This window comes from Mya arenaria, chromosome 5, assembly GCF_026914265.1.
Source record: "Mya arenaria isolate MELC-2E11 chromosome 5, ASM2691426v1".
In the NCBI taxonomy this organism is placed as follows: Eukaryota; Metazoa; Mollusca; class Bivalvia; order Myida; family Myidae; genus Mya; species Mya arenaria.
In genome coordinates this window covers 42,437,780-42,460,725 of record NC_069126.1, presented here as the reverse complement: position 1 = coordinate 42,460,725, position 22,946 = coordinate 42,437,780, and positions in this window count along the sequence as shown.

Sequence of the window (22,946 nt, the reverse complement as noted above, 5' to 3'; positions counted from 1 at the left end):
AGTATTGCCTGAATTAATTGCACATATTTATCAGAGGAAGTAAAAACGTAACCGAAGCTTGTATCGCATTTTGTTAAACGCAAATAAAAACTCATTCCAATTCCTCACTATTTCTTGTATCGAATACTACTTGATACACTGTAGAAATGAGTTGGCATCCACAAACAAGTGTCCTAATACATATTTGAATTATACATTTTTCATTTTGTTAGACCTTTTTATGGACGAAAGTTGGCCTAGGACAAGATCAAAATCAAAGACAAAATATGACAAGGAGCACGACCCGAGTCAGCCAGAGGAGGGGCAGCGGCACGACGTGTTGCTAAAGGTTAGTTGATTGTCTGATAAGATTAGAAGGCTAAGGACTTACAACTGTTGTTGAAATTGTATTAAATGTGTTATCAAAAGGTCAGCGTTTATCTAAACGTTAATTTCTCGTTGCGCAAAAATGAGTTTTCGAACTTTTGTTTCACTACATAAATCAAAAGAATGAATGATGTACCCATGGTGAAGAGTACCTAAGATGTATCTTTATGATCATCACATTGAATGAAAATAGCTGTGGTCAAAATTGGCGTGTTGTCGTGTATTGCAGCCAAGGATAAAACACTATACTTAGTATTATATGTATTTGCGTTGTAGAGATGTTTTATAATTGCATTATTTACAGTTGTTTTGCGTCTGCTAATTAAAGTTGAACTACATTATGTTATTATACCTTCGTCAAGACCCAAAGTAGTTTATATAGAGGAAAGTGGCATCTCAACTGTGTTACACACAATAGGTTATGACAGCATTGTTGACTTTAATATTGTATGTACTACGCTTCAATAATTGCAATACTAGGCATTGACTTGCAGCACCTACTACATGCGACACATACTTGCAACACCTACTTAATAAATCATACTTTCAGCAAATAAAGTGTTCAACTAATACGGGCTCTAAACCGAGCGAAGCTCGGCAGAGCCCTATTACGGTCACACATAGCACAACTTTCGTTCAAAAGTTGCACATACTATCAGCCTGAAAAAAAGACGTAAAGGTGATGGAACCAGTAGTTTTTCTGTTCATCAACTATATTGAGCGCGTGCATGCCGGACACCAACGTAATCAGAGCGTGACGATATGGAAGAATGAAATTTAAACTATGATATGCGGCGAAATAGCGCCCTACTAGTTATTAAAATAATTCAAAATATGCTTAACACAAAAACACAAATAAAACATATTTCTATAGATTGTCTGAGATATATACTTTACTGTTTTCACTTGTTTATTAAAGATATTCATACGCATTTTTTACCATTCTATACGAAGGTCACACTTGACAGTTAGTAGTTGTCATTTTATGCTTCACAATATCAATACTATTTAGATGTTTGACAGTTGTTGATCGGATAGAAATTGCGAATATTTAATTCCTGTTGGATTACCGCCGATCTAATTACGACCATGGATTATACCGGTACACATAGCAGAGTTTGTCACGTCAGCCAGGTACAGTATGATTATTTTGTAAAAATGTAAAACCACTTTTCAGTACTGTAAATCATACAATGAAGATATCAATTTCATAAACTTATGACATGCGGTTGACCAGTTCAGAAATCGATATGACTGAGCGAGATATTGTCACTGAAAAGATGGATGGGGTGTACCGTCTGTGAACCTCAACAATGGATGAGTGAGATGTTTTGACTGAGATCAAAGGATGGGAGCACCTTTCAATTACCAACACGCTGGTTGAGAGATTGAAACTTAAAAGATATACAGGAATTGTGTGACAGGTGAACTCTTGTGCCATGCAACACCAATTTTTTGTAAATGAAGAAGTTGGGTGGGGAGGGTACGGGAGGGGTATCCCCTCCTGCCAAATGACACCATGGCGGAGCGCAAGATATTACTGAAAAGATCAATAACCGGTTGCGGTCCGACACCGTGTGAATGATAAAGATTGTATGTAACATTTAAATATTTAATATGTAAAAATATACGACCATGAGTGGATTTTTTGTTTATTATATGTATCATAGAGTACACAGTGACAAACACATTTTTTATAATTCGCCGACCAAGAGATCACCCAAGGGACCGAATCGCCCCAATCAGATAGCTCGACTGGCCACAACTGCAGTCACAATACCAGGTAACTGAAATGCAACACCACTTTTTTTTGACAGATGTTATTGAATTAAGAAGTTGAAAGGGGAGGTTGCGGGAGGGGTTTCCCCTCTTGGCAAAAAAAAACATGGCGGAGCGCAAGATTATGACTGAAAAGATAAATGGACGGTTGCGGTCCAACACCATGGCTTTGTGAGCTATTGTGACTGTAAAGATGAATGGTTTTGCTTTGATCCACATATTGTGTGAAAGATTGCAAATAAATAGTGCCGAGTGACCCCTCGTGCCAAGCAAAACTATGGGAAATTAGAGATTGTGACTGAATATGTTGAGAGGAAGGCTGAAACCATAAGAGTGCAAGATTGTGATTGAAAGACAAATCGGCAAATGCGGGTTGATGGTTTTGCTGTGGGCCACAGATCGTGTGAAATATTGTAACAAAATAGTCAGTTCAGGGTGTTGAGAAGGCGAACCATCCTGCCAAACAACCTCCATGACTGAGTGAGAGTTGCCATACCCTTACAATGAAACAACATGGCTTTGTGAGAGAATCATCAATGTTACTAAAATACACTTACTTTACAGGTGCACCTGTATGTTATCAAGCTGTGCAATTCTTATTCATACATTCTGTTCTATATATATTTTAAAACTTTAAAATGGAGGTGCACCTCTAACATAAATACAACTGCACCTCTATATTTAAGATGGAGGTGCACATCTTTAATATACAACTGCACCTCTATATTTAGACCGTCATGCCTTTTCTTAGACCTGCACCTCAAAAAATTAGGTGCAACTCCATTTTTTCAATTTACATCGCCGTTTAGTAATTTTTCACCCAAATGGTAAGTCAAACTGTACTGGCTTGCTCACACTCAATTTCATGGTCAAGTTTGTTATAAATGTTGTGTCAAAATATCTGCTTGTTAATAAGTAAAAAAGTCTAAATGAGATGCGTAAAGAAGTTTGTGTTGTTGACAGTAAATACTGTAGACACTCTCTACGATTCACTCAAATCTGCATGCGATAATGCACCAGTCAATTGTAACCCCCCAACCCCAGGTCTGGGGAATAGTGGGGACTTTGACATTTGGTCCAGCCAACCCTGGCTAAAATCCCCGCTCTGTGGGGACGAACAGATGGTAAGATCCCTGCAAAATGCCCCTGCACCCAAGGGACCCTAGGTAAGGCCCATTAATCGTTATATTTAAAGCGAAGACACAACCACCGGATTCACCCGGCACTGAGGGCCACCTGAAAGGTAAACACACGGCCCATTTCACCGTCTATCCCCTGTATACCCCCGAACCTTGAGGGGCCATGGTTACAATTGACTGATGCATAAGACCCCAGCTTCTCGATAAATCTTAAGCCTAACGGACTTAAAAAGCTTGAATCTGTTATAAAATATTTCCATAAATTGGGGCAAAGAAACATGACATACAAAATAAAAAAATCATGTACATACAGTGTACTAATGCTCAATAGCAATATGTTTGGTCATAAAGAAGTTGTGTTACTATAGTTTAGATTTCAGTGTAAATTACTTGTAAATGGGATATGTAAGATTAGCACAAATTACAGACTTTATTGTATTTCAGAATGCATCAATGCCACCTGGTTTTTGACATTACTGCTGTGGACAGATTTTCAGCAATGCAGGTATTGCCATGTTATGTATTACTGGGGGCAATAAGTTTGGAAATAAACCAGACTTTTGTCAAGGTTTCCCTGAAATAAATTGCTCTTTGATATTAACATTCGCTTGTTATGACATCATGATCAGTATTTATTTCAATAGCTCATTGATGAACTGTGTCTTTCCGAATTGAATTTCTTTCATGCCGTTTTTGTTGAGGCTTTGAGATAATATCATTTTCTAATAAAACTGCTCACCTTCATTGGTCTTTGGACTGTATTGTGCATCTATTCGCACATTTTGTTTGCTCCTTTAACCAAACATTGCATTCATTGCAAATAAGTATCACAACTTACTTCACATGATGCAGAATTATGTTTCATTTAGTGTGCATATGATTTTTAGCTTATGAACATGAAAAACATCTACTTACACAATCACAGCAACACAATGAGATACCTATCTAAAGAAATATTGCTACTTTTCATTCATTCATACTGTCAATCATTCATGAATATATTCATTTACTTGAAGATAATACAATGAAAAAAATTGCATCTCAACTCTGATGGCAAAAGCAATAAAAAGTGAGCAGGGGGATTGAGATAAGTACCTTTCCCCTTTATGCATTAAAGAAAAAACCTAAATACACTCAAAATGCCTTAAAGGGTACACCAGATTGGCACCAAAAATATTATTTTCTGTAGCGAATCTCGGTACAATTGTTTCATAAAATTTGATCAAAACGTTCAACTGTGAGAGTGCAGCTTTAATAAATTAAAACACTAATTTATTGTTTATTTAATATAGCCATCCTGGTTGCTGAAGCCACAGAGGTATTTTCAAGGAAAGAACCAATGCTGATCAAAACATGGTCTAGTGATTGAATTCCATACCCGTTCTTGGCAAGGATTTTTCAGAAAGGAATATTGTCTGCAAGTTAGAAAGATTTCTAAGCAAGTCTGGTTTAAGGCTTTCAAAACGCATCTGGGTACTCGATTAATAAAGATTAACCTTTGAGCTGTTAAAAAAGTTATTGCAAATCGTCTAAAAGACTATATATTTAATATTTTTTGTTATAATTTTTTGGACTTTTTTTCTGCACTTTTATCGCATAAATGCACCAGTCAGTTGTAACCTTGGACCCTCCAGGTCCAGTGGTAAACCGGGGAAAGCCGGGGAAAAGGGCTGTGTTTTTACCATTCAGGTGTAACTGCAGTGCCGGGTGAATGCTGTGAATTTGTCTTGGCGCAGAATATAGCAGTGCTGGGGCATTTGGCAGGTATTTTAACATCATTTCTTCCCTGCAGGGCGGGAATTTTACCCTGGGTTGGCTGGACTGATAGTCAAAGTACCCGCTATTGTCCGGGCCTGGGGGGGGGGGGGTGTTTACAATTGACTGGAGCATAATTCCTACATAAAAGGTTATGTTTGTCTCAAATGAGTGTTTACAGGCATTTTTCATACTTTTACAGTAAAAGAAGATATCTTATTCTGTGTCAAACATTGATTTTGTGTCTTGCTTGCAGAATATGATGTGCCAATAAGCTCCAGTTTGCTGCGGCTTTTCGCCCATGGCAGTGGTCCTGCAATCTCGATCCAGGAGTTGCAGCTCTGAATATAATATTTCAGAATGAAGATGTAAGTTAACTTTGTAGTACTTGTTTGTGTGTAAATGATTCCAAAGAGTGAGATTTATACTAATCAGGTGTAAATAAGCAACTTATAGACACTGGTTAAGAGCTGTAATCTTAATTTTAAGGCAAATCTAGCCTTCAAAACAGATACTTTAAGCATTATTTTTTTAAACTTAGCATACTTATGCTATCACTGCATTTTCTACATCATGTAGCCATCTCAAACATGAAAACACTAGCAGTTGTCATGAATCTTTCAGTTTTGGTGTTTTTTTTACCATTTCCTTTGCTGCGCCATTTGGCTCTATTTCATTTTTTATATAAACGCTACGAGATAAAGTGGAAAAATCTTATTTTGCTTTGCAAAAAATCTTAATAGAGTAGGCAGGCCATTTTGATGGTGCTGTCTTATATATATATATATATATATATATATATATATATATATATATATATATATATATATATATATATATATAAACTTTACTTGGTCAGATTTATCCAATGCATGAGGAAATAATGGCTCTTTAAAAGTTTGCTGCTTACCGATTAATGGAAATGGCTATTTCTGCTTTTAATGAAAACACCACTGGTGCTGATACTCATTCTAAAAGTGTTTAATATACCATTGCCAAACTTTCAGTATGTGTTGCATACAGCCTGAAATTGAACTATAGGAGTTTTGAAGTCTGTTTTTGCAAAAATATTATATGAAAATACTGTTTTGAAGAGATACATTGAAAGCTTTGTTAGTGTCTATATGAAACATATAGTTAGAATAACTGTGGTCTTAGGCCATATTTATATATTTTTAACAACGGTGACTTCATTTATTAGTGTGATAGTCTCTTCATCTGCGTCAATGTAAACAAATTGACCCTTGTTTATTATATTCTGAGTTTAAAATAAGTGTTTATCTGTTTCAGATCGGAATTCATCACTATAGTACCGTATTCACCAGTAAGGTTTTATCCAGGATACCAGAGTGGCATCTGGGATTGATCTCTTCAGTCAGTTGGATTCACCAGTAACGTTTTATCCAGGATACCAGAGTGGCATCAGGATTTGATAACTTCAGTACTGTATTCACCAGTAACTTTTCATCCAGGATACCAGAGTTGGCATATGGGACGATCACTTCAGTACACTATACCAGAGTGCATTATGTATCTTGGATCAATGACTTCAGTAATGTAATCATCATGAACAATTGAAATAAGAGACAAGAATTGCATATGTATCAAATGCAGAGAAATGTGTCAATTTTCTTGGAGAGTATTCCCCTATCAATAGATCAATACATCAATACATCAATGCAGTGACATTGTTAAAACTAAACAAAGCCTAATATGTTCTGAACAATTAAGTGTATTGGCAAAGTATATACTTTTTGTAGTTTTAAACTGAATGAGCTTATGAATGAGCTAATGTAAGCGTAATTATAGTACATTTTTGATCTGATAATGTGAACAGTTAAATTGCTTTATTGTGTATATATATATTACAAGTTTACAAAATAAATATATATGTATCAATAACAATAACTAATGTTTTGTTGAATAATCTATGTGCTCGTTTTTAGCTCACCTGAGCACAAAGTGTCGTCCGTCGTCAACAATTTGACTGTTAACAATCTAGAGGTCACAGTTTGGGCAATATCTTAATGAAACTTGGTCAGAATGTTACTCTCAATAAAATCTTGGTTCGATATTGGGTCAGCTGGGGCTAAAAACTAGGTCACCCGGTCAAATTAAAGGAAAAAGCTTGCTAACACTATATAAGTCACATTTATGACTGTATCTTCAGGAAACTTGGTCAGAATGTTAAAATTGATTATCTCTAGGTCAAGTTCGAATCTGGGTCAAGTGTGGTCAAAAACTCGGTCAGCTGGTCAAATTGAAGGAAAAGCTTGTTAATACTCTATGCCCCAATTTCTTGAAACTTCTTAAGCTTAACAGGCTTAAGTAGCTTTTAATATTTCAATTACTCAAAATACATACTTGAATGGAATTTTGATAAATGAAAAATGGTTTAATTTATCTAACATATAGATAATTTCTATCTAAAGTATAAAAACTCTTAAAGAAGTAAATATTATCCAAATTATTGAAAACCAAAAATAGTGAGTTTAGCTTAATCCGGCTATAAGGGACTTAAGAAGTTTCGAGAAATTGAGGCCTGAGGTCTTTTTTACGTCTGCATCTTCCTGAAAGTTGGTCAGAATGTTTATATTGATTACCTCTAGGCCAAGTTCGATCTTGGTCATGTGCAGTCAAACACTAAGTCACCAGGTCAAGTAATAGGAAAAGCATGTTAACACTCTAGAGGCCACATTTATGACCATATGATCATGGAACTTGATCAGATTTTTATTATTGATGATCTGTATTGGATTAGATGAGCGATACAGGGCATTCAGGGCCCTCTTGTTTTTTTAACTGTTATAGATGTATAATTCAATTTAAAGACTCATACTTTAAATAATTAAATATGTTCATACTTTCTGCATACATCGTTATATTCAATGATGGAATGGTGCTAACAACATCAACTACATGGAATTTATATTCATTTCAAACTGCTGAGGTGGTCAAACCATTTTTCCAGGTTATTTACAGAACCTTAAAAATCTAAAATATACACAATGCTGTTTTACATATTAAAATAGTTTAGTACAGGTTAATTGTCAGATAACTGTAATAATTAGTTTTAAGTTAACTCAATCTGTTTTGTTTACCTTCTTATGTTTAAAGTAGGAATCATTTATTTGTACTGTAAATGCTTGTATGATATTCAGTATTAGGTAAATTAATATACTTGTGTTTGTTATTATGAGTTTTTACAAACATTAAAATATTAAATTTGCTTTGCATTGCCTTAACCTTACTTGTTATGCACCTTAATAATCTAATTGGTGTAGTCAAAGTCATAGTATGTCATATAAAATGAATTTTGCCTTTGTTACTTGTTTAAGAAAAAGTGTACTGCATTAGCAGTTTCTGCAGTTGATATCATACATAGAGCCCGTCTAAGGCAGTGCCTTGTTTTATATTACGTACAACATCTACTACATCCAATATATTCATGCATCACCAAACCGCATTAACAAATTCTTGCAAATTAACTGAATACATTTATGTACTTGAAGTAATGTCCAACTAAATTGAACAAACTTCGAAACACTTAAATCTCACAACCAATGCATACAATTGAATTATTCCGTGTTTACCGTCAACATATAAATATACTTAATATTGTTATTGAATATCATATTTTTCCTTTGTGAGCTTACACACACCGCATGACGAATTCAGTCTGTGCTGACTACAAAGCTCCACAATCACAATGACATGAATTTTCCCGTTTAAATAAAAAAAATATATATAAACTAATCATTATACCAATCCTACTTACATACTGAAATTACACAGTATCAAGTGTCTCTCTTTGAAAATATCAAAACTAAAAATAATTAAACATGGTAAATACTAATGACCTGTAGTAATAGTAGTGTAGTGTAAGAAAATATGTCGTTCACTATACACTAAACAAAATACTTGATATTATAGAATAATGTTAATGCATACTTGATGTATCGTTTAACATGGAACACCTATTTTTATTTTTTTTGAATTACACTTTTGCGAACTAATAGCACTAATGGTATATCACAAAAAAGCCAGGAGGAAAAGACAAATATTTAACTGCTCGCTACTAACATTGCTGTATTTTTTATCCGACAACCCCTTTTAACCTTGTTCTGTCCGTCCATATTATGATAATGCACTAATATTGTCTTTGCACTTACGAAAAAACTTTTGTAATTCTTAACTTATAACTATAATGTACATTCATATTTGACTAAATAAATTAATGTTTTTGCTATCGCCTACCAACAGATTTCACTAACGTGTTTGCTATGCCAAAAAACATCTCAAGTGACCCCATACCACCTACTACGTAATATAGCCCTGCACATACATTTAACCAACGGTGTACTACGCTTCAGCAATTAGTTACTCATTTCCATCAATCTGAGATATGACATTATATATAAAAGTCAATCAAGTCATAACCGCATATACCTATTTCCATATACTATTGATCATTAACTATATAAATAAACCAAATATTCTTCGAATGGTTTTAAAATTAAGATTCTAAAAATAGGTTGATATGCCTTGCATATGTGTTTCACGTTTTGGTTTGCATTAAATTAAACATGATTGCCCATGTACATCAATTAAAGGTGTTTCATAAGATATATTATAGTGCGACAAACAGTTTGTGAAAAACATTTGGCCATGCAAGGGGGCTGGAAACTACCTACAATTGGTTAAACCTTTTCATTGCCATGTAAATATCTTCTCAGTTAAAAAAGCCCAATTACCGAGTAAATGATAGATCAATTCTAGTACAGTTGAATGTACATGACTGGACATGAATATACATGCTTCGACCACCAAACGTAACAGAAAGAAAGTAACTAGCAATAACTAACAACACATTTTTTTTACAAACTGTTTTAGGAAAGTAATTTAAGACATTTTCTTTGATACATTACATATTTTTATTGATACAGGTATTAGTATTTTCCAAATAATTAAATCCAATTCACAAGTGAACACACTATATGAGTGTTATTTATTCAACAACCCTTTCACAATAATTCTTGCAAAGGTTTAAATGTAGTCCTGCTATGTTTTTATAAATGTTCTAGCACTGATGACACAATTACAGAACTTTAATTCACACTTCCTCGAAATAAGAGAAGTGTGTCCTCATTCACCCAAAAAAAATGTTACAGAAAATACTTCAAAACTCCTAATAACCTTCTCCTAAATTCAATATTAGTCCTATTTAATCGAAGAAATGCAATTCTAGAACACTCTTAACAAATGATACGTAATGCACTCTGAACATATCAAATGGAACAACAATTTACTTAAATGAATTTGCGCCAACTAAAAAATGAAACAATACTACTAACGAATGAAGTATTACATTTAAAATAGATGTACAGTAAACAAATGCCTAAGAATGGTTCAATAAATCATAAGGTCCTTTTATAATGCATAAAGTATCAACAGTGAGACGATAATGTTTAAAAAAAACACCATAAGGTTGTTCTTCAATGACAATAATTCTAGAAATGCACTTACATATAAACGGAACCTATATATCGGTAATGTTAATATATTTTAGCTCAATAATTGGAATGTTGTATACTGAAAATAATTTAGAATATTTAAAGAGACTTAACATTTTAATTAAGATAACGTGATATGTTCTACACTTACAACTTACAGTTTCAGGAGGAAATTGACATGAAGAAGATGGAAGAGGAGTTGGAAATCATCAAGATTATTGGAAAAAGGTTAAATATTTTTTTGAAAAATGTAAACAAATGAGCATTTAATATCGTTGGCACGACGTTAGGCGAGAGCGTGGTCTTGTGTTGTGGGGGAAAGCTGAGTACCCTGAGGAAAACTAAATCCAAATCCAAATTCCTTCGTTTCTAATGCTCAAAATATGATTAAGCAAGTTGATTTTGCTCTTTGCTAAACTTTTCAAAGAAACCCTGTTCAATTCAACTAAAAATCTTTAGAATTGTCCTTTATTTGCAAAAGCAACCATTCTTAACCTTAAACTGTTTCTTTCGCAAATGTAATGGAACAACAATATGCTTATTTTATGAAGGTCTTTAGAAATGTAAATATTTTTGTGGACCGAGAAATCAAATAATTGAAATTAACAGAAATAAAATGTAAATTTAGTAATAATGATATTGTTAAATATGGCAATTTCCATTTATAAGATGAGGATGACTACTAACATGGATATTAATTATCTTGTATAGTACTTCCAACCAACTTACACTATTGACCCCTTCAAGGCCAATGTGGTGGAAATATCAGGGTCGATAATACGAAAAATACCCTAAAATTTGATTTTTTTTTCGTTAAACTATATTTGTGTGCCAAAAGTGTTGGAAACTTTTGAAACAGTATATTATTTTATTAAAATCATATTTAAGGGGACGTTTCAGACTCTTTGAAAAACATCAGTTTCAATGCATAACAACATGCCAATGGTACACGCAACAACGTTATTTGTTTTTCGTGCACGTGCACATCGGGGGTCGAGCCCGTGTTTATCGAAAAATCCTCAAATAAAGTGTTGTTTCATGCACTTAGTTTATTTTATGAACGACACAATTATTAAAGTTAGCAAAATAAAAAAAAAATGCCACAATTTAATTTTGAAAATCAGATGAGGATTTTTAGGCAAACTCGATGCTGATGTTTCTCAGTCTATTGTCGCATCTCGGTTTAATATGAGTAGATCGATTATTGTGCGTCTTTGGGCATACATTGATAACAAATACCTTTTGCGTTCGTTTTTACTCTATTCAGGATTGTTGGGATAAGAGTGAGGTTGTGCTCGCAAACTGGTTTAATTCCCCAGTAAATTAATTTTACTAAACGTTCCAAGGCGGTACCTAACAATTCTTGATAGAGACACACCTATTTGTTATATATAGTATATATGCACTGTGTTGTTTGTGGAGTTTTGTGCTGTTTTAGTGTTTATTTTCTGTGATTTATGTTTCTGTGTTCCATGACTTTGGCGTTGACCCTGTGCTAATAAACGGGGTTTATGTTTAAACTCTTGGCTACTGAGTTTGTTTATGTAGCTTTTCATATGAATATTGTGAGACGATTTAGGGATACTATGACGGTAAATGACCGAACTTACTCAGGTGCACCTAGGGTAACCACTTCCTGTCAAGACGTATACATACGTCAACGTCATTTGCGTGAACGCTTTTTAACAGTCAAGCAACTGCTGTCGGATTCGGCGGAACTCGTGGTAGGCCGATACATTGAAGGACTGTGTCTAGCTGTCAAAGAGACTATCAAATTCGCTGTCATCGCCCTTATCGAGGACCCGTTCTTTCCGAACGTCATCGAAGAGCAAGGCATCACTCAGAATCATTTTTGAAGGCATACTTAGAGCAATTTGTGTTCAGTGATGAATCGCGCTTGAACTTGCTCCACACTGATGGCCAAACGCGAGAACTTGAACCTCATTCTGGAAACTGTTCGACACGGAGGGGGGTGGACGAGAATTATGGTGCGGGGTGTCATACCCCATAGTTGTCGGTCAGAATTCATCGTTCTTTAGGGAAATGGGACCGCCAGACGATATATGACAACGTATTGAGGCCTGTTGTTATTTCAATAATGCGAAATCAACGTCAACGTCTCACTTTTCAGCACGATAACGCCCGTACGCATACGGCAAAAATCACAGTGGGCTTCGTACGTACAAATAACAAAAATAAGCTAGAATGACCCTCAACGTCACCGGATTTATAAAATACCTTTTGAACATCATTGGGATGAATTAGGGCGACGTTTAGGACGACGTCACTCTGATCCACGGACACGTAATGAGATTACCAACGTATTGAGAGAGGAATGAACTCTTATTTAGCGGCAAGTGGTGCGACGTTTGTGTCGATCAATGCCGTTCAGAGTAAAAAAAATGTCTCCAAAGAGGGAATGAGCATATTAAAGATCATGCAGAAACTTGACTCCTCCTCCGTTCCGACATTTTCTATCAACCAACGTCGCTGTTCATCCATATCGAATTGATTGTGTATGTACTTGTTGGTATTCGTTTGTCTCTATGACATTGGAATTATTGGAATATACAACATACAAAGTTTCGGTTTTCCTTTTGTACTTAGGTGAGGCGTTTCTGTTGTCCTCTAGTTTATTTTCATGTATATGTTTCGACTGTGCTCCAACTAAGAGGTTTGTGTTATTTGCTACGTCTATTCACTTTTAATGATAAACAGTATTTTAACTTTCATCTTGACAGCTATGTGATATCTAAATGATTTCTACCCAAGGCAATCGCCGAAAAGGAGTTCTTTCAAGATGATTAAGTATTACAATGGTTTACTCTACCTGGTAAAGTATATTGCTGCGTAAATATAACTAGATTTATTATCAGAGGCAAATATACAAACGTTACAAATGTCCCCAGCTGCAAATATGTACATATAAACGCAAATATCCACGGAGTAAATTTACCCTTGGAGATAAAGTCTGGAGGTGCGGTAAATTTACCCTCGTGTGTATTTCGTTTCATTTAAACGCAGCATTTCATATTCACTGGGGATATTTCAAATTTGGCAGGAAAAATATTGACCAATAGTTTATTCAAAATAAAGGGAAACAAATATAATTAACTTCAAACTTTTTGAACTTTCTAACCAATATATTTATATGATGTCAGCCCATATTGGAAACGAATCGATTGCATTGTCATCAATAATTAGAAAATCATACAAAACATATCATTTTTGTGGCAGTTTTGTACTTTACCTATAGTAGTCAGTGCATGTTTTTTAAAAGCTTATTAGGAACATAAGCTGTATACATTAAATAGTCGATCCCTATACATTTAAATGTTTGCAATATGTAGAGATGAGCTATACTGAATTAGGTATTCATAGCAGCCATCTTGATCCCCATCTTGGATATTTTGGAACTCATTTTCCGTATGTTACACGAAAAAAGCAGAGCAGTAATTAATTGTCCTTTTTCATATTATATGGTATTCTTGCATTTTAAGGTTGCTCTCCCACCAAGAGAAAGACGAGGCGGACAGAGGTAAGATCCTACATGTTGCATTTTTATTGTATCGAATACTCAATCATTCATATTAACATAACCTAAGGAGAACATATGTTGCTATTTGTTTCTGACACATCTCAGAAGACTTAAACAGTTTTCAATATAAATACTCTGTTAGGTAAATGCATAAAATAAAACTTAATTCATATAATGAATTTGTACTGATTTTGTACTAAAATTCGAATTGATAAAAACTATTGCATAGACAAAAAAAGTTTCACATTCGCCTGCACCAATTCCGTTTTTAAACTAAATGAAAGCAATTTATATTTTATAATGTTCCTATTTTCTTCCAAACAAACAAAAAACTGATTTGGTTTCGCCAATGACAAATGAGATTAAGAAATCACAGACAGATCCGATATTTCTATTTACAAATGACATCCCTTTTTGTTAAGTAGACAATGTCGTCATTTCCATCTTTGAGTACTGCAACCATATATGATTAAGAGGAATAGGATGCAAAAAGAAAAAAAAGGATAACTATCATTTTCTTTTTATTGTTGTTTTTTTTTTAATTGAACAGCACTTACTCGATTAACGGCTGCCTGGCACCAAAACCTAAAAATAATAGTTGTCTTCATATTCACAGGTATTGATGATTTGAAAACATTAAGAAAAATTGCCTATTCAAAACTCATTGAAAACATTAAAAATGGATGGAATCCGCCGGATTTTACTACATTTAAAGATGTAATAAACGTTTTATCGGATGAACAGAACATGCAAAGACAGATTTGCGCACGTGTTAGCAAGGATATTGAAAAAATGCTTGGTAAAAAGCACACATCAAAGGTTTATGCCGCATATGAAGAAAATGACACCGACAAAAAAATAGTCTTTATAGTCGTTGCAAACAAAAACGTCAATAGACATGAAATTCAAGGATTTCCTTTGAAAATCCACCATAAGGCCATGCCAGTTCCAGAAGACAGAATGATTTCGAGAGAAGAAAGTAATCGAAACTTAAGCTTGTCTCCAAATATATTGCGAGACATGAGAAAAACTGTGAAAGACCACAAAGAAACTCTCTTTCAATATCCAAACCTTTCAAAGATTTCATACAGTTGTCTTAGAGGCAGGAATTATGCTGATCCAGAAAACATGCAGTTTGAAAAAAAACACTGCGTAGTTCTGTCTGTTTTCTTGAAAGGGTGGATCCCGGTTGGATTTGAAAAGTTCAATGATAAAGTGGGAAATTATTCAGTTGATGTAAGGGAGTTTCAAGGAATAGATATGCAAGGAGATAAAATTGACATGCTGTCACAGAAAATGGAAACAACGATTTATGAACAAGACACTATCACGTGCACAATGCAAGGTTGTCTCAAACGAGATGACGACGAATCGATAAAGTATTCATTAACATGTGCTCATGGTGTTTTGAGTGAAAGAAATTTGCGTGAACTGGAAAAAAATGGCAACAGTAGAGAAATGCAAGAATTTGAAAACGTCTGTGACCTTTTCGAAGAATCTGATCCTCCTTCGTGTAAGTTCGGAACCATCAAAGATGTTTATTACGGTAATAAAGAAGATTGTTTGGTTGACATTGCAGTCATCGAACCCAACGTTCCAATGATTAACTTAACAGACGAAATACGGAAGCATGCATCTGGTAACTATTGAAACTCTACTGCTCATGTGTTTTGTTGAATATGCAGGACTACGCATACCTTATTTAAGAAACAACAACATTTCTTGTTATACATGTTAATACACTTCAAAGCTCATTTAAATATATTCTAAAGAAGCCATTGATATAATACATATTTAAGCGATGTAACGTTGTTTTTATCAAAACTGATAGCGCAACAAAAAGTCGTCATAAACTCCGTTAAATATTTTTAAACAGTCAGATGCTCACAATTTAAGCAGGTTGGTGCTTCCGTAATGCCCTCGGCAGTGGTTCTTCTTTACGGTATTGCACGCTGGTGGTTAGGCTGTCATTTTTATTTGACTGATAAATTTCTTTGAACCACAGGACACATTTTGCCAGTTGTAATTGTTAAACATGAGATTGCTAAGTGAATTTCATCAACGGGTTAATGAGATTTATCCCAACCTAAATACACATTGCACGTGTTACAGTGACTAAAGTATACTATGCTGGTTTCATAAAACGTACGTGCCCTTGCAGTTGAACTTGAGTTGAACACTTGATATAGTGGACGTTCTTCCTGAATTAATGCGAGGTGATAATCCAAAAACTGTTAAATAGCTTATACTACATATACATAGTATTTAAAAACGATACTTTGAAAACTTAAAGCTTAGAAACGTTATTGTGGTCATCATTTATACATAAAGAGAGCCATTATAAGCAAAGTATATTCGTAATATATATAATTGCCTACCCAACATAGTATTATTTTTGCAGACTTTAAAAAAGAACCGATTTGCAAGCTCAGCTACCAAGAAAATTGTGATGACATAGATGGCGATACAATTGTTATGAAATATGGTTGTGAATCGGGACTAACATTTGGGGTGTGCAGTCAACGTATCGACCTTCCAGAATGCAACAAACTTGATGTTTTCGAAATCGACGGAAAGTCAAAAGAGTTTTCGCTTCCAGGTGATTCCGGAGCATTTCTGCTGAAAGTTGATCCCAAAACAATCAGCAATACGGTACTTCAAGAATTACGAGTTAAAAGGGATGAACTGATTGATTTGAACAACCAAGACGGAAACGGTGTTCGATTTCAAGAGAACGAACATTTCCAAATCATCGGAATCGTGCATGGAGGTGCAAAAGAGGATCCATACATAACATATTGTACTAGAATTACCCCAAGCATATCAGCGTTAAGAAAGCCGTATTACTTCTGTTCTTAGGAAAGCTCACCCGACGTTAAAATGCGCTTCGGGAAAGTATGAGTAAGAAATGTAGACCACAGGCTAGCTATTAAGGACGTTAAAAGTGTTATTTGATGTTAATTTCAGTTTTATTCTTATTGAAGTATTTTTTGGACTTCAAATAAAATAGAACGCTATTTATTACAACATCATTTCATTTTCAGATTATTTACACACCTGGGTTATAGTCATGCATTCATAAAGAAAATTAGAAAAGCTTATCTTTGTAACGGTTTGTTTTAATCCAGACCCGCGTTTTTTTATCATATATTTAAATTATTATTTCTATCTTTGACGTCATGTGACTTGTGTTGGTAAATATTTGGTTTTCAAAAAAATGCAGTCACAATGACTTAAAACACAACTTGATTTTGAATAAGATATTTATTTAAATATTTATTTGTTTATGAAACAAAATAATTACCGTTGTTTTTAATTATAACCAATTTAGCTCTAAGCGATATTTGCGTCCTTTAATGCACTACCAAATTGACACTTCGAACACACATTTAGTTGAAACTCACAATGGTTTGTATACGGGCATGGTAAAATCGTTAAATGTGACAATAATGCAATCTGAATTATAAATTGAGAATATATAAAAAGGAATTTACCTACATTAAGTTTATGATTCAATATAAATAGCCCCGGTCTTACATATACACTATTATTTAACATCATAAGAAATATGATATGTTGCAATAATCGCTTACATTACTTAAATTGTAGAACTATGTATAATAAAATAACATTTACTTACTTTGCATGTAATTTGAATGTTTAATATGTATGTGAAAAACATATTCCTTTTATTGTTTTTTGTTTATGTGTTAACCTATTTGTATTTCTTTTATTGCATGTACGATGGGCGTTCAGTATGGAATGTGCCTTATTCCATTGTTCTATTATATATTTAATATTATGATTTCGTATTGCTGTGTTGTCGAATGGTTTATTTTCATTGTTGAATATATGCTAATCTACTTTATGCCCACCAACGTTTGTAACAGTTATTTAACATCGTTACGTACTGGCGATATAGGAGAAAAATACCTCTAAACCCTAAACAAAAGTATTCTTAAATACTGAGCATAATTTAAATGTGATATGTACCTAGTAAATGTTTAAAAAAAGCATTGTTTTACATTTCAAATACCGTCACTTCTTACAAATTTTTACAACTACTTCAGTGGTTTATCCCTGTTTGTTTAAAAGATATGCAAACATTTCAAATCGATATTTAAAACTAAAACCTAAAATCACTTTTTTTTTTTTATTTTTTAGCAAGTAGTGCCTATAGCTTTTCCTCTTTTGCATCTCATAATGCATGTCCGTAGTTTGTCCTTTGTATTGCTTTTTGCAATGATAACTTGTGAAGATTACTAAAATACACGCCGATTGTATAGCCAGAGTGTAATTTTAAACATAAATACATATTAAAGACATTTCACATGTTTTTGGTAAAAAAATGATGTATATTAAACTTCTAAAAGTGAAACGATACATTACAGGGTTCCTAAGCGCACACTCAAGTTTACGATTGCAATACTTATTTTTTATTTATTTTGGTGCATCACTTATATTAATTTAAATTAAGTAAAACACACTCCTGCCTTTTGTTTTGCTGTCAATTTGCATTTTTATAGTATTTGACGATAACCACTATCAGTAATTTTGGAATAAAATAACACACCATTATATAAAAGTTTTATCGTTTCGTTTTGGATAAGTTTACAGATATGAATGTGTTTGTTTAAATTGTTGTTTGTTCATATGAAATTACATGTACACATATAATAATTGCATTGAAGGCCACACCAAATTATATTTTGTTCTGACTTTTGCCGGACAAAATAGTGGCGTGAAGCGCAATACAATATATACAGATTTTCTTTTCTGTTTTCGGGTAAAAACACAGAAACGTGTTATAGATGACTATAGATATTTAAAAACATGCTTTACTATTAAACCCTATGTTGTGTATTTGTTACAATAGTAGAATGTGAAAAGGACACCATGACATTTGACAACCCAATAGAAAGACAATATGAATCAACACCTAAATGATGTATGCATAAACTAGTATTTATATATATATAGTATAGAAACTAATATTACGTGTTAAAATATAAAGACTCACAAGACACCTACTAAAACTGATTGCCAAACGATTTTAATAGTTACAGATGCATGAATGTAAGAAGGAAAGAATATAGTCTGTTTAATTAAACATGTTTTATGTTGTTTGTTGAGTATTACCGGCTTTCGATCGTTGTGTTAATATTTTCATTATCATTTATGACAGATCATATATCAATGTTGTTAATGTTTGTATGTTTCGGTAGTAACTGTAGTGAACTATACACTAAATAAAACCTATATCTACTTTACTGAGTACTCAATGATTCATTTATCCAAGGTGTTTTCCCAGACGTTTTACTCACGTGAGTTTTGTATGCAGTTCTAAAAACTGTATTTTATATTAAACGAACGCATGTATATACATTTATACATTTTGTACAGATCTTAAGCAAAAAATAAATTTTGATAGAGTTCATTTTTTCATGTCCAAAATTATTATTGATAAAAATGTAAGTATGATTTCTTTGTGAGTTAGTGAACTAGTTTACGAACAAACTAGCAATTCAGGTTTATTACGCAAAGTGATAGCCAGGAGTGTTGACTTTTTCTTCAAACCCCAAATATCTCTTTGAAGCGAATTCAAAGGTTGGAGGAATGGTAATGTTTGCTTTCTTTCAATTTTCATGATTGAAACAGTGACGAATGATATTTTCTTCGTTTAAAGTTTATCAATTAAATGATATCACATTGCTGGTGAAGGGTGCAGGAAAGCCGTTCATTTGACGTGGCATTAGACTAGCTGTCGTAGCAATTCACTTTGTATTGATCATTGTACATTATCTCTCGGATATTCAACACTGGGTTATTCTACATAAAGAAAGATTTAAGTATTTAAAATGTTATGATACGTATTGTATTTTTAACGTTACCACCCATTTATTCCAGTCGACATGAATGTTGAGGTCATAATGGTGTCGGGGCTGTGTTGTTGCTGAAGCCAAGATTAGGGAAGAATGCATATTTCGGCTGCTATGATCGTGGCTAGGCATAGTTTCAACAGGTTTCAGCAAAGAGGCGTACTAGCTGAACCTGTATGAAACATTATACAATTAAATTGATGATATGAGTTATCCGCGGACTAATATTCGTTAAACCATTTCGTTTTTGTCATCTTTCTAACTGATTTATCTGGCATCCAGATCACTTCATGAAAAAGAAACCGATGCAAATATTTGTCAACATTTGATGCAATTATTAAATTATTGATTGTTTGTTTTGGTCACATAACCGACCGTGGTTGTACATACGTTTTATTTACTATATCAGTTTGTAATTTTGTGTGTGTAAAACGACTCAAATGGTCGAATTCAGATGTGTACGTGACATTTTAAAATAACTGCTGAGTTAGAAGGCTATCATAAACATAGTTTGATGAACTGTTCAAAGCGCTTTGTCTATAGCCTGAATGTATACCGGATGAGGAATTGCTTAGCAACATATGATTATAACCTACATACAGGATGCTTAGATCAGCAAAACATTGATGGCTTAGTAAGGTTTGCATAGTATGTGACTTTCCATAAAACTATCAAAGATTAGGTAGATTTGTAGACTTAAAACATTTTCATTATGTAGTATGCTTTATCTATATAAGTGTGATTAATACTAGAATTGCAATATGCTTCCAAGCAATACTTTTAAAAGATGATTTGATTTTTCTAGTTTAATAACTTACAGATGCACACCATAGATGTATTTTATTATTATATATAATTAAAACATCATGTTTATTCGTCCGTCTGGATTTATAAAGTTCTTTCTTATAACCTTCATATAAGATAGGTATGTTAATCAAGAATTGTTAGGTTTTATATATATATATATATATATATATATATATATATATATATATATATATATATATATATATATATATATATATATATGGCTTATATATAAATATATATTATAAAGTTTCATAATAAAAAGCATCATTGTACTAAAACTGGGAACAAATAAAGAAAACATTATTTTAAAAAAGCAACATGTATTTGCTAATATTTCCATCCAAATGAATTGAAAAAGTAAAATATTTGAAGAAAATAAAGTCACACGCCAAACCACTCCGAGTCAGCCAAAAACGTGTTCGCAAAAAAAGGTTTTAAAGATAACATGAATTAGCAATATCTTCATAAAAATCAAAGCACTGAAAGGTTAGTTATGAAAGGATGCTATATTCAACCCTATATTTTGTTTCAGGTATTCATCTTCAAAAACTAGAATGCAGGTGCTCTTCAAAATATTGCCTTTATATCCACGGTTTAAATAAAATCCAAGTAATTCATCAAGTCTATCTGCCCAACTACCTGCTGGAAACATTTTAATTTTACGAATTTTCTTTAAAATATCACCATAAAATCGGGATGAGCAATCCTATTAGCAATCAGGGATTGAAGACTACTATTGTACTTTGATATGAGATTATAATGAACATTTTGAGAAAGTATTCCTTAATTTATAATATCTGAAACCCTGTTTTAGAAGTTTTTGCGTCATAAGTTTACTGCGAGAGCTGAAAATATTAATATCTGTACATATTCTAGAAAATCTTATCAACTGTGCAATAAAAACACCATATGATGGTGAACTAGGAACATCACCATCTAAAGAAGGATAATTAATTATTTTAAAATTAAAATCATCACGTTTACCATAAAGATTGATACTCAATATATCTTCTTTTACTTCGAGTTGAAGATCTAAATAGGATGCTTTTAAAACGGATGTATTAGATTTATTAAGTTGCAATTGTGGAGGGTATATCGAACAAATGTTATCTGTAAACACAGGATTATCTGAACTTAGAATATCATCAATACATATAAAAGTGCTATTGAATTTATCAACAAGAGCTAGATCTCCAGACTTAGATACTTTCAACATATATTCACTTTCATAGCAGTTTAAAAAGAGGTCTGCAAGTAAAGATGCATACTTGGCACCCATTGGAATTCCAATCGTTTGCTTAAACAAACATTTACCGAATTTTAGAAAATAATTATTGTGTACAAAATCTAAAACTTCAATGACATCTGTGCATGTCCAATAGCTATATTTATCTGAGCGATCATTAGTAAAACCAGTTGTTTTTTTAACATTAACTGCCATGTAGGTAGTTTTCTCCCTCGCAAAAGTTTTTTCGATAAGAGGAGTCAATTTGTTTGTAACTAAAGATTGTGTAATAGATGTCTACAGCGTTGAAAAGTTATAAGTATTAAGCACTGAGACCGTCTATTTTCAAAATCATTAACTAAATCTAAAGAATTATTGATAGACCAAAATTAATTCCAGAATTCTCATAAACTTTACTACAGTATGATTTCAAACTAAAAAGCAGAACTGTGTTTTTAAAGAATCAAGGCTTTATAATAACTTCTAATGATCCACGATGTTTATGGAATATATACATTATTCTAGCAATCGTAACTTGTATGCCTGAGCACCCTGTTCTGTATCGTTTCGCTGTTTTGTGGTTTTATCTATAAAAAGGTGATCAATACGAAATACGTCTTATGTATATATATATCATACAAATAACACTTTGACGTTATAACCGACACAGTTTTCATTTACTTTTTTAAGTCAGCATTGCTTAAAGTAAATACAAAGCACATTAAAGACACTCGAGTATGTAATGCAACGGATGTACAACTAGTTTAACTAAAGACGATTCTCAAAAACATGAAACACTTTGAAAATTTGTGTTTAAGAGGCATTTGTCAAATCAATAGTATGTAATGTAATACATTTTTAAATTTATCCGGTTAAGATAATGCTGCAATAGAAGACGGGCATACAACGGATGAGTAAAATGTCTTTAATTGTGATACTATA